Raw genomic sequence first — 13,397 nt, 5'->3', positions numbered from 1 at the left:
AAATTCTTCCAAAAATTGAGAGTTTGACTTCAGCTCCTTTAAAGAGACATGTTCTCGGCCTTCAATTTTGTGACATGTGATCATTCTTAGGTAAAGGTGGCTATGTGCAACACTGCAGGATGTTGTGCTGAAGTGTCTCATTGGGTGGAGGAGCTTTATTACTGGTGTAACTTGGCTAATTTTGAGATGGAAAGTCACAGAGTTAAATCTTGTTTTTAAACTGAGGCGTGCTTGTGTAACTCAAATGTGGACACTATGCTCATGTTTACAATGAACCTTTCACTTTTGCAGATTAGTATTTTCCGATCTGTTTTGTTAATAATTTTCACTATAGAAAGCACAATGTTGGAGAACCGCAGGTCCAGCAGCATCTCTGAGGGGAAAAAAACTTTGTAAGTTCAAAGTCTCATGATCTTTTGTCCGTTCAGACAAAGAGTCAGTGAACTTGAAATGTAACATGTTTTTCTCTTCACCGATGCCCTCAGAACTGCTGCGTTTCTCCAGCACTTGGTTTCTGGGGTTCAGATCTCCAGCATCTGCAGTGTATTGTTTTGTTATAGATCCTCTGATTTGACTTCGGGAGTGAGGCAGCAACTGTGATCAACGAGGATAAAACTCCCCAACCATGGAAAAAAAACAGTTCTTTATACTTTGCAAAACACGACTGTAAATAAGAAATGCAGTTAACCTAACTGTAAGAAGGCATAGCACCTGTCTTGTCTCAAACTTGCTACTCATCTCTGAGAACTAATCTGTCAGAATTGTGTATACTCATTTCCTTTGAGATCACAGTTTTGAGTCACAGTTCCAGTTCCTGGGCTGGGCCTAGTTACCACATTGCAGTGGGGAGTGGAGCTTTGTGTCAGCCTGAAGTTTTTATTAAGAGCATCATTGCAGGTTGAAGTTGACGGTTTTGACTAAAATTGCATCATCAAACATGGAGGAAATCCTTTCAAATGTATTGATTAACTGGACTGAGCCTGTTTACATGCAGTCCTATTAGTAGTGCTGTCATATTCTAAGTTACGAATCACACAACACCAGGTTATAGTCCAACAGATTTAATTGGAAGAACACTAGCTATCAGAGCACCACTCTTTCATCAGGTGATTGTGGAGGGCACAATTCGAAGGCAGAATTTATAGCAAAAATTTATAGTGTGATGTAACTGAAATTCTCCATTGAAAAATAGCTTGATTGTCTGTTCAGTCTTTCATCTGTTCAAATACCATGATAGTTTCACTTCTTTCATGTGTAAATCACAAATACTTTTTTTTAAAAGTTGCATTCCTGACAGTGGCCCACCAAATCACTCATTGTATTAATCACTGCACAGTCTCAACAAAGGAATGAAACTGGATGGACCACATTACATCTACCAATGCACTGGAAAATACAATAACACAATCAGCCCTCTTGACCCTGCAACTTCCGCCTCACTGTGGGCCAACAACAGCAACAGAACTGTACTCCAGCCCAATCTGAAATCTCATGGCCTAGTATATCCCCATTCAACCATAAACATCAAGGCAGGGGATCAACACTCGTTCAATGGAGAGTTCCACAGGGCATGCCAGGAGCAATACCAGGCATACCTAAAAATGTGCCAACCTGGTGAAGCTACCCAACCTGCATGCCAAACAGTGCAAACAATACCAAATAGAACTATGTGATCCAACAACTAATTGTTCAGATCTGAGCTCTGCAGTTCTGCCACACCTAGTCAGGAATGGTGATGGACAATTAAACAACTCACTGCAGGAAACATCACAGATATCCCCACCCTTACTGATGGAGGAGTCTCACACATCCATGCAACAGACAAGACAACAGCATTTGCAGCAATCTTCAGCCAGCAGTGCCAAGTGGATGAGCCTTCTACATTGGTCCCTGACATCACAGACGTGAAATGAATTGGTTGAAGCTTATTTCAAATCAGATCAAGAAATGGAGAAATAGTGTAAAGGCTGTCGACCCTGCCAGCATGGTGGCAATAATACTGATGGCTGTGCTCCAGAAATTGCTGCCCACCAAGACAAGTCCAGCACTGGCACCTACTGACATTGTGGAACATTCCCAGGGATGTTCAACACAAAAACGCAGGACAGAGCCAACCCAGCCAATTTCCCTCCATCAGTCGACACTCGCTCAGCAGTGAAGTGATGGAAGGTGTCATCAACAGTGCTGTCAAGCAGCTGCTCAGCAATAACCTTCTGTGACACCCAGTTCGGTTTCTGCCAGGACCACTCAGATCGTGGTCTTGTTACAGACTTGATTCACAAACTGACAAACAGCTGAATTCCAGAGGGGAGGCGAGGGTGATAGCCCAGTCCCACTCCATGACCACTGTTTCGACTTCAGTAATATCACCTGACCTCACCACAGTCTCAGCTCATTTACTGAAACACTGATTCATTCATTTTGTTAACTCTAGATTTCATTACCTAAACCCACTCCTGGCCAGCATCCCACAATCACCCTCCCTATAATCTCCAGAATATTGAAAACTCTACCGCCCAAGTGCTCACTTGTACCAGAACTTGCTGATCCATCAAAATGCTCCCATTTATAAGCAACAGCAATCTACTTTCACACCCTGGGTTTAAAATTCCTGGTTGTAATCATGCCTATCTTCCTGCACCACACACCCTTTCAAATCTCAATAACTCATTTTAGTTTAGACTCCCAATGATGTGTTTATTTTTGAGTTCAGCTGTGTGACTGTTTCTATAGATTCCAAGGCAACACGGTCTGGAATTCCCACCCTAACCCTCTAAGATCTGCTTTCTTCCTTTAAGTCGTTCCTGAAAAAATGCTTATTTCGCAAAAGTTTTGTTCACCGGACATAATATTCTCCATCTGTGGCCTTATGTCAAAAGTTCAATATTTTTGTGAAATTAAAAACGTATTGATTTGTACAGATATCTTTAACTCTGCACTATCTTTGAGTGAATAATTTGTAATGTCTCCTACCCAACCAAGTTGTGGGAGCAACTTCACCATACCAACTGCAGCAGTACAAGGAAATCAAACATCACCTTCTCAACAGGTAACAGAGCTTTGGCCTTGATCACTGGTATCTGTGGAAGGAGAAATACACATCATGTTTCAGAGAGTGCAATATGATTTACAGGGAATGAAAATGGTGCAGAATTTGACTGTCAGAAATGGAAGGAAAATCCACTCATTTATTGGGAAAAAGAACTCTTGACTGTCAAAGATATTGTGGAAAAAATAACCTGATAATGGAGCATATGGTCAGGAGCCAGGCAGCAGGGGACAATTCATTTACAAAGAGGTCTGTGAACGTAATAGTAAAATATTACACCGAGCAAAAATACACACGAGAGACTGAGGAAGCTAGATAACAAACAAATGGACATCAAGGAGCCCGGAGATTAATCAGAGCAATGTTCACTTTTATGATCCCACAGTCAGAGGTGTCTAGCACAGAAACAGACTCTTCAATCCAACCCATCCATGCCAACAGATATTCTAACCGAATATATTCTCATTTGCCAGCACTTGGCCAACATTATGTAAACCTTTCCTATTCAAATGCCTTTGAAATGTGACAATTTTACTTGTCCTTTAGGCTCCTTTTGAATTCCCCCCTCACCTCACCCTAAAACTATATCCTCTAGTTCTGGGCTCCACCAACCCTTGTCTATTTATGCTATCCATGTCCCTCACGACTTTATAAACCTCTATAACATCACACATCAGCCTATGACACTCCAGGGAAAATGACCCCAGCCTATTATGCCTCTCCCTGCAGCTCAAATCCTCCAACCCTGGTAACATCCTTGAAAATCAATTCTCAAAACTTTCAAGTTTCGGTGCCTCCTTCTGAAAGGAGGGAGACCCGAAATGCACAAAATATTCCAAAAGTGACCTAACCAATGTCCTGTCCATCTCCTCTACTCAATGCTCTGACCAAAAAAGGGAAACATACCAAATGCCTTCTTCACTGTCCTATCTACCTGCGACTCTACTTTCAAGGAACTATGAACCTGCATTCCAAAGTCTCTTTGTTCAGCAAGATTCTCCAAGATCTTACAACTTAGTGTGTGAGTCCTGCTCTGATTTGCTTTTCTAAAATGCAACACCTCACATTTATCTAAATTAAACCCTATCTGCCACTCCCCAGCCCATTGATCCATCCGATCAATATCCCATTGTACCCTGAGACAACCTTTATCACTGTCCACAATACCAATAATTTTGGTGTCACCTGCAAACTTACTAACTGTACCACCTCTATTCACATTCAAATCATTTAAATGAATGACAAAACAAATCCAGAAAAAAAATCCATTTCTCTGGGTGTGAATATGCTCTATGTAAATCCTGCCCTATGACTGTATACCAGAGAAGGCTGCACATGCGTCCCCCTGAACTTTGCCCCCTACAAAGTTGGCGGCTGCACGTGCCCAGTGAATTGTTGCCCCGAATAAAGATGGTGGTGCTTACTCGCGTCAATCGCTAGATGAGGCATTTTCCCGTGTACTACAAAAACGGGACTGTAAGTTTCAAATTTGTAGTTTCCGATGTGCACCAAATGTCTGTAAACCCTCTCGTCCCATGCCAACACCATTTCCCTCCCGCTTCCTGCTGTTTATTTCTATCTTTACCAACAGCTCTCTGTCCACACATCCCGAACCGACCCCGAGAATGATCACGTGGTATAGTCTACTCCCGCCCCTCATTCATCCTGATTGATCGGAGGACCAACTGCCCCGCCAGGTCCTCCAGCTCTGTCCTTGCCTTTCCATTGGTCCGCCTCTGACATCAATCACCCGGGACCCATTGTTGGCTGGAGCATACGGATTGCGTCGTGGCTTTTGTTGCTGTTCATGAGTTACAAGAGTTAAAAATGACACAACAGCATCTCAAAACCACCTGATGAAGAAGCAGCAAACCCAGTGCTTCCAAATAATCCTGTTGACCAATAATCATCTGTTCTGTGAATTTTACTTTTGTCCATCCCAATCTAACACTAACACCTCCAAGTCACGAATGTGGGAGGGATGTATAACAGAAGAACTAGGAACAGTAGAAGGCCGCCCTGCCCTTCGAGCCTGCTCTGCCATTCAATAAGATCATGGCTGATCATTTCATGGACACAGAACCATTTTCCAACGTTCTCACCGTGTCCATTAATTAATTACGTTTTTAAAAATCTAACCCAGCTTTAAAAACATTTACTGAACTAGCATCAACTACTTCCCGGGGCAATGAATTCCATCGAGGTCAAGAAGTTCCTGCTCAATTCAGTCTTAAATTTGCTGCCTCTAATCTTGCGGTGATGCTCTCTTGTCCGTGCTTCACCTGCCAGTGGAAACATCTCTCTATTTCTATTTTATCCATTCCATTCATTATTTTATATCTTTCCATTCTTCTGAATTCCAATGAATATAATCCCAATCTACTCAGTCTCTCTTAAGCCAAACCCCACAACTCCGGGATCAACCTAGTTAACCTCCTTTGCACCCCCTCTCGTGCCAGTACATCCTTTCTCAAGTCAGAAGACAACAACTACATGCAGTACTCCAGGGGTGGCCTCACCAGCACCCAAATACAGCTGGAACATAACCTCTGCCTTTAAACACATTCCTTTCAGCAACGAAGGACAAAATTCCATTTGCTTTCTGAACTGATTGTTGTACCTGGTGACCAACCTTCATGCAGAATGATGCTCAGCTCACTCTGCAGAGCAAATGATGCAACTTTTTAACATTCAAGTTATTTTATTTTTAAATGTTACTACAACCAAAGAGTATAAACGTTATACTTACAAACATTCTATTTAATTTGACAGACCATTACCCACTCACTCAATGTATCTATGTTGCTCTGCAAAGTTTCACAGTCCTCCGCTCACTTTGTCCGATTAATCATCTTAGTGTCACATGCAAACATTGACACCCTACATGTAGTTCCAACTCCAAATCATCTGTATCAGTTGTAAATAATTGCAGTCCCAACACTGATCCCTGAGGCACACGACTTGTCAATGATTGTCAGCAAGAATAATACTCATTTGTCCCCAACAGTTTGCTTCCTATTAGTTTACCAATCTTCTATCCATGCTAATACTCTACCGCTAACGCCATGCACCCTTATATTGTGCAACAGCCTCTTGCACAGCACCTTGTTGATGGTCTTTTGGAAATCCAGGTACACCACATCCACTGGGTCCCCGTTGTCCACCTTGCTTGAAATGTCTTCATAGAATTCCAAAAGATTCGTCAAGCATGACCTGCCCTTCATGAACCCATACTGCATCTGTACAAGGGACAATTTCTATTGAGATTCCCTGTTATTTCTTCCTTGATAATAGACCCAAGCATCTTTCCCACTACAGAGAATAAACTAACTGGTATATAATTCCCCACTTTTTGTCCACCTCCTTTTTAAAACAGTGGTGTCACTTTTGCTGTTTTCCAATCTGCTGGGACTGCCACAGAGTCCAGTGAATTTTAGAAAATTACTGCCAGTGCATTTGCTATTTTTCCTGGCATCTCTTTTAGAACCCTGGGAGGCATTCCATCAGGGTCAGAAGACTTTTCTATCATTAGCTCAATTACCTCCAAAAAGTCTAAAACTAGCTGTTCCGTAATAATGATAGTTTCCAAATCCTCACCTACCTTTGTCTCTTTGCTAGTTACTGGAAAGATATTAGTATCCTCCACTATGATATCCCATAACTAAATGCTTCTTCTCATTTTCCAAAGGACCAACATTTACTTTAGCCATCCTTTTCTCATCATATATATTTATATAAACTTTTGCTCTCTGTCTTTATAGTCTGTGCTAGTTTATTTTTCTCATGTTCTATATTACTTTTCTTTGTAGTTTTTTTGTGGCTTTCAGTTGACCTTTAACGTTTTCCCAGTTCTAGTTTCACGCTGTTTTTGGCCACTTTGTACACCTTCTCTTTCAATTTGATTTTCCAGAATAGCAACCCGATTCTCCAAGCATTTCACATACTCTTTCTTCTTGCGACGGCACTCTCGAGCTGCTTCCCTGTTTTTCATGAGGCAGATTTCACATTTATGAGTGATTTCTTCAGCATTCTGGGACTGGCTTTGCAGGACTGGTGAAGATGCCATAACCATTCCCTGGCCAGCAGTGGAGTTAGGAGTTGTACAGATCTGATAGGTTTGGACATCTTCAGCAGCACCTCGTACAAGCACTTGGCTGCCTGGCACAGAAGGGCTTATGCCCAAAACGGATTCTCCTGTTCCTTGGATGCTGCCTGATTCCGGAAGAAGGGCTTATGCCCGAAACGTCGATTCTCCTGTTTTATGGATGCTACCTGACCTGCTGCGCTTTTCCAGCAACACATTTTCAACAAAGATTTGCTGTCCATCAGGGCTCTGTGCATACTGTACAATGGCTGCTCCAACCTTGGCTGTAGCTGCGTTGGTCATTGTTAGTGTCTGGAGTCCTTGCACTCCATCTGTACCATTGTTGGCCAGCTGAATTGCTCCCCCGCTGTGTGATAGCAATGTATTGTCTGCTGATAGTCTGATGGATGGGTGTCTGTATCGTCATTGTAGTAACAGTTGAGACAGACTCTTCTTCTGATTTTTCCTCATCAATTTCTTGGCATACCGGGGTATCAGAAGCAAGTTCATTCAGGATTTTCCTGAATGAAGGCCGTCTCGATAGAATTTCTCTGTGTTTCTGAGAGTCAGTCATGCTATCCACAGATTCCTGGGAGTCCTCACATTCAGATATAGTAGAGATCTGAACAGTCTGAACTTGAGGGGACTGTATGACTGAGGACTGAGCTGCTTCGATAACTCCTTGCACTTGAACAGTCTGCCCATTCAGCAAATGCACTGAAGTTACTGCTGGACATGTCGTTGAATGGATCCCAGGCATGGTTACCTGCATGGTCATGTTATATATTAATTATTCGGATGTAGGGACTGGGGGCATTCTAGCGAAGTTTGCCAATGATACGAAGTTAGGTGGACAGGCAGGTAGTACTAAGGAAGTGGGGAGGCTGCAGAATGATCTAGACAGTTTGGGAGAGTGGTCCAGGAAATGGCTGATGAAATTCAATGTGAGCAAATGCGAGGTCTTGCACTTTGGAAAAAAGAATACAAGCATGGACTATCTCGTAAACGGTGAGAAAATTCATAAAGCCAAAGTACAAAGGGATCTGGCAGTGCTAGTCGAGGATTCTCTAAAGGTAAACATGCAGGTTGAGTCCATGATTAAGAAAGCGAATGCAATGTTTTCATTTATCTCAAGAGGGTTCGAATATAAAAGCAGCGATGCGCTACTGAGACTTTACAAAGCTCTGGTTAGGCGACATTTGGCGTACTGTGTCCAGTTTTGGTCCCCATACCTCAGGAAGGACATACTGGCACTGGAGCATGTCCAGCGGAGATTCACATGGATGATCCCTGGAATGGGAGGTCTAACATACGAGGAACGGCTGAGGATCCTGGGATTATATTCATTGGAGTTTAGAAGGTTAAGGGGCGATCTAATAGAACCTTTCAAGATAATACATGTTTTGGACAGGGTGGATGCTAGGAAATTGTTTCCGTTAGGTGAGGAGATTAGGACCGGTGGGCACAGCCTTAGAATTAGAGGGGGTAAATTCAGAACAGAAATGCGGAGACATTTCTTCAGCCAGAGAGTTGTGGGCCTGTGGAATTCATTGACACGGAGTGCAGTGGATGCTGGGACGCTAAATGTCTTCAAGGCAGAGATTGATATATTCTTGATGTCACAAGGAATTAAGGGCTACGGGGAGAATGCGGGTGAGTGGAGTTGAAATGCCCATCAGCCATGATTAAATGGCGGAGTGGACTTGATGGGCCAAATGGCCTTACTTCCACTCCTATGTCTTATGTTCTTAGGGTCTAATTTGATCACTTTCCTTAGATACCCATTGCCGAGTATACCTTTTCATACAGTCCTTCCTTTTCACTGGGATATATCTTTGCTGAGCACTTTGTAAAATGTCTTTGAAAATCTTCCACTGCTCATCAACTTCCCACCATAAATTTTTTGTTTATAGTCTACTTTATCCAGATTCTCTCTCATTCAATTGTAGTTCCAGGTGTTCAAGCACAGGACCCAGTTATTAGATTTTACTTTGATTTAAAAGTGCAGCCGGCATTCAATGTGAATATTCAGCTGAAGACAATTTCCCTTCCTTTCAACAATGTCCAACTTCCACTATTTCAAAATGAACAGTCATTGAAAAAGGAAGGAACAAGCAGATGATAATTCTATGTTCTGTACATAAACGTGCGATGAATTTTAAGTATGTTTTATATATGTAAAAATGAAACTCTTATTGTGGTTCAAAATACAATAAACGTTAGCTTGAAGTGAAATATAACCAAATCAATTCAACTGTGTTTTCTCAGTTAAAATACAGTTCAATATTCAAAGTAATCGAGTGATTGTACACTGCATTATCTTTACATTAATTCAGTACTGAGGTGTAATTCCACATTTATACCCATTATAGTAACGCAAGCTTGTGTCAGGACTCAGAGGCGGTGGGGGAGGTTCTTTGCTTCAATATTCACGAGTGAGTGGGATGTTGTTCTTTGTGAGGACAGTGTGAAACTGGCTGATATGGTCGAACAGGTCGATGTTAACTCTGAGAATGTGCTGAAAATATTGAAAAGTCATGGGGATAGATAAGTCCCCTGGGCCAGAAAGGATATAATATAGGTTGTTATGAGAAGGGAGGTGAGCGATTACTGTGTTTTGGCGATGATCTTTGCAACCTCACTGTCCACTGGAGTTATACCAGATGATTGGAGGGTGGCAAATTATTCTTATTCAAGAAAGGCAATTGAGATAATCCTGGGAATCATCGATGAGTCAGTCTTACATCAGTTGTGGGCAAATTATTGGAGAGGATTCTGAGAGACAGGATTGATGATTATTTGGAAAAGTATAGATTGATTAGAGATGGTCAGCATGGCTTTGTGAGTGGCAGGTTATGCCTCACAAGCCTCATTGAATTATTTGAGGATGTGACAAGCACATTGGTGAGGACAAAGTAGTGGATGTGGTGTATATGGATTTTAGCAAGGTGTTTGATAAGGTTCCCCATGGTAGAAAGTAATGAGGCATGGGATACAGGAAAACCTGCCTGGTTAGATAATAAATTTGCTGGCCCATAAAAGACAGGGTGAGATTATAGACATAGTTTTCAGCTTGGAGCACGGTGACCAATGGTGTTCTGAAGGGATTAGTTCTGGGACTTCTGCTCTTTTGTGATTTTTACAAATGACTTGGATGATGAAGTGAAAGGGTGAGTTAGGAGGTTTGCCAATGACACGAGGGTTGGTGGAGTTGTGGATAGTGTGGAGGACTTTTGTAGGTTGCTGGAGGACATTGACAGGATGCAGAACTGAGCTGAGAAGCGGCAGATGGAGTTCAACCTGGGAAAATCTGAAGTTATTCATTTTTGAAATTCAAATTTGAATGCATATTTTGAGATTAAATGCAGGATTCTTGACAATGTGGAGGAACAGTGGGATCGTGGGGATCACGTCCATAGATCCCTTATAACCGACATCCGGTGGCACAGTGGTTAGCGCCAGAGACCCGGGTTCATTTCCTGCCTCAGGCGACTGACTGTGTGGAGTTTGCACGTTCTCCCCGTGTCTGCGTGGGTTTCCTCCGGGTGCTCCGGTTTCCTCCCACAGTCCAAAGATGAATTGGCCATGCTAAATTGCCCATAGTGTTCGGTAAGGGGTAAATGTAGGGGTATGGATGGGTTGCGCTTTGGTGGGTCGGTGTGGACTTGTTGGGCCGAAGGGCCTGTTTCCACACTGTAAGTAATCTAATCTAATCTAAAAAAAAGGTGATAGGGTTATTAAGACTGTGCATGGTGTGTTGGCTTTCATTAGCAGGGAGATTGAGTTTAAGAGCCATGAGGTTATGTTGCACCTCTATGGATCCCTGGTGAGATTACACTTCGAATATTGTGTTCGGTTCTGAACACCTCATTACACATTGGATGCGGATGCTTAAGAGAAGGTGTAGATGAGATTTATCAAGATGTTGCCTGGACTGGAAGGCATGTCTTATGGAGAAAGGTTGAGGAAGCTGGGGCTTTGATCATTGCAGTGAAAGAGGATGAGAGTTTACTTGATAGCTTTGTGTAAGATGATGAGAGGCATAGATAGAGTGGATAATGAAAGACTTTTCCCCACAAAATGGCATAATTTTAAGGTGAATGGGGGAAGTTGTGGGGAGATGTCAGAGATAGTTTCTTTATAGGTAATGGTGGGTGCATGGAATGCACTGCCAGTGGTGATAGTAGATTCAGATCCATCAGGGACATCTAAGCGTCTCTTGGATAGGCACATGGATGATAGTAAATGAAGGGCATGTTGGTTAGTTTGATCTTAGAGTAGGATAAAAGGTCGGAACAACATCGTGGCCAAAGGGCTTGTACTGTGCTGTACTGTTCTGTATTCTATGGACGGAAATGAACATTTATATATTAGCAACACATAGATTTTCAAAATTGTATGAGCATACTTACGAATAATGATAAATTTCATCTTGCTATTTGACTGTGCTATCTGCAAAAATGAACAGGAATTGTTGCAGGGAAAAGTAATTAGGTTCTTCTAAATTTATAAGGCTGGGATAGCACAGATCATTCAAATGAGCAAAAGTCGTATTTTTAACGGTGCGTGTTGCATCAGAAATAATGGATTATTTTGTAGGTGTATGATTGGAAATAAAATGGATTTTTATATTACTGTTTAGGTACTAGGGTAGTTTGGATTAAATTCAAATATAAACTTCACTGTGGTTGTTAGCAAGATAAACTAAACTATATAATAATTATTGTCATGCAAATTCTTTAATAACTACTGTTAGAATCCTGAAAAAAGGATATACTGTACCATTTTTCAAACAGTCAATAAATTAAATTGTGAAACTCAGTATACTTGTTACCCAGACCAATTATTATGCAATTATTGTAATGGTAATGACTTAACAACTAATGCTAAAACCTAAACAGATACATTGGTTCAATACTTTGTAAGCATGTTGCTCTGAAATTGATTGGCTATTTATTAAGATCGGTAAACTGAGGGATCAAATAGCTCGTTTGATAGAATTGAAGGGAAAAAAATGAGCGTGTTAATTGAACAGGATTGTTTTTGTTTAAAAATGCATTTGATGCAAGAAAAATATATTTTCCTCCATTGGTTTTCTTGTAGAGACATGTTCTTTTAAAAAAAATTGTCATGATTCAATGTTGAGACACTTGTGTCAGAGTCGGCAAAGTGGAGAGTGAGGGAGAAAGAAATTTTTAAAAAGGAGAAAGGAAAGGAAATGGCGAGCAGAGGAGCTCCACCAGTAGTGTCTCACCCTGCTAACATCTTATTGGGTGAGCGGGAACGCAGGCTAGTCAAGCAACAAGGTGACACAGTCATACGCACAGATTCATAGCTTACAATGACCGAGACACCACCGTCACCATCCCTGTACATCCTGTCCCACCAGCAGGGGACATGGATGTAACTGAAATGCTGGAGCATGCAGGGTAAAGGACTAAGATCTGCAGAATTCCATGGCAAACAGTAGATTCTTCATTCCATTTATTTTTTCTTGACTTCAGAGCCATCCTCTACCGATTTGGGATTCAAACCTGAACTTCAGTTGTATATTTTAATATTTTTGATAAATGATAAATACGACAGGTTTGTTCACTTATTTTTAGAATTACTATCACAGGCTTTGTTTATTGTTTTGGAAATAAAAAGAAGTCCATTACCCTGTCTCCTCCATCCTCCCCTCCAACAACAAGAGTGCGGAGCACATGGAGTTTCTCTGTCAATAACATTGAGACAAACCCATCAGCTGCCTCTGCTTCTTTCCTCCCTCTCCACTAGCCCACCGAGCCAAACTGCCTCACAAGAGTGCTCCTCTTTTTATTCCTAAACTTGCATTTCCTAGAGTCTCTTCTCAAGCCTTGTTAGAGGTCATCTTGACCATTTACCCTAGTGTAGCTAAATCATGGACATTCCAAATCTCTGTCTCATCCCCCTGCTTGTCACCACCATCCTCACACCCCCCCCCCCGCCCCCCACCTCCCCACCTTGCAATTCACAGATATTGTTCCATGATCTGTCTGTCTGTATTTTCTGGTTGTGTCCTTCTCTCCCATTCGGCTAAAACCTAATATTTGACCTCACCGTTGTTGGAAAATCCTGCTCCATCTCCACTCTCCCTTTCCTTTCTGAATTCATTTTATTTGGTGTCCCTCCAGGAACTATCCTTGGCCCGTCCTGTTTCTCACCTACACACTGCCAGGAGGTAACATCGCCCAAAAGCACTGTTAGGTTTCACATGTACACTGACAATGTCCAGCTCTCCCT

The 13,397-nt window shown here is 41.9% G+C and overlaps 1 pseudogene; it reads right to left on the bottom strand.

Moving 5' to 3' along the window:
• Positions 1-2,996: 2,996 nt before the first annotated feature.
• LOC140470628 (cyclic AMP-responsive element-binding protein 1 pseudogene) lies at positions 2,997-7,911 on the bottom strand (annotated as a pseudogene).
• Positions 7,912-13,397: the final 5,486 nt, after the last annotated feature.

Source organism: Chiloscyllium punctatum, chromosome 52, assembly GCF_047496795.1.
Source record: "Chiloscyllium punctatum isolate Juve2018m chromosome 52, sChiPun1.3, whole genome shotgun sequence".
Taxonomy (NCBI): domain Eukaryota; kingdom Metazoa; phylum Chordata; class Chondrichthyes; order Orectolobiformes; family Hemiscylliidae; genus Chiloscyllium; species Chiloscyllium punctatum.
This window is presented reverse-complemented; position numbering and strand designations above follow the sequence as displayed.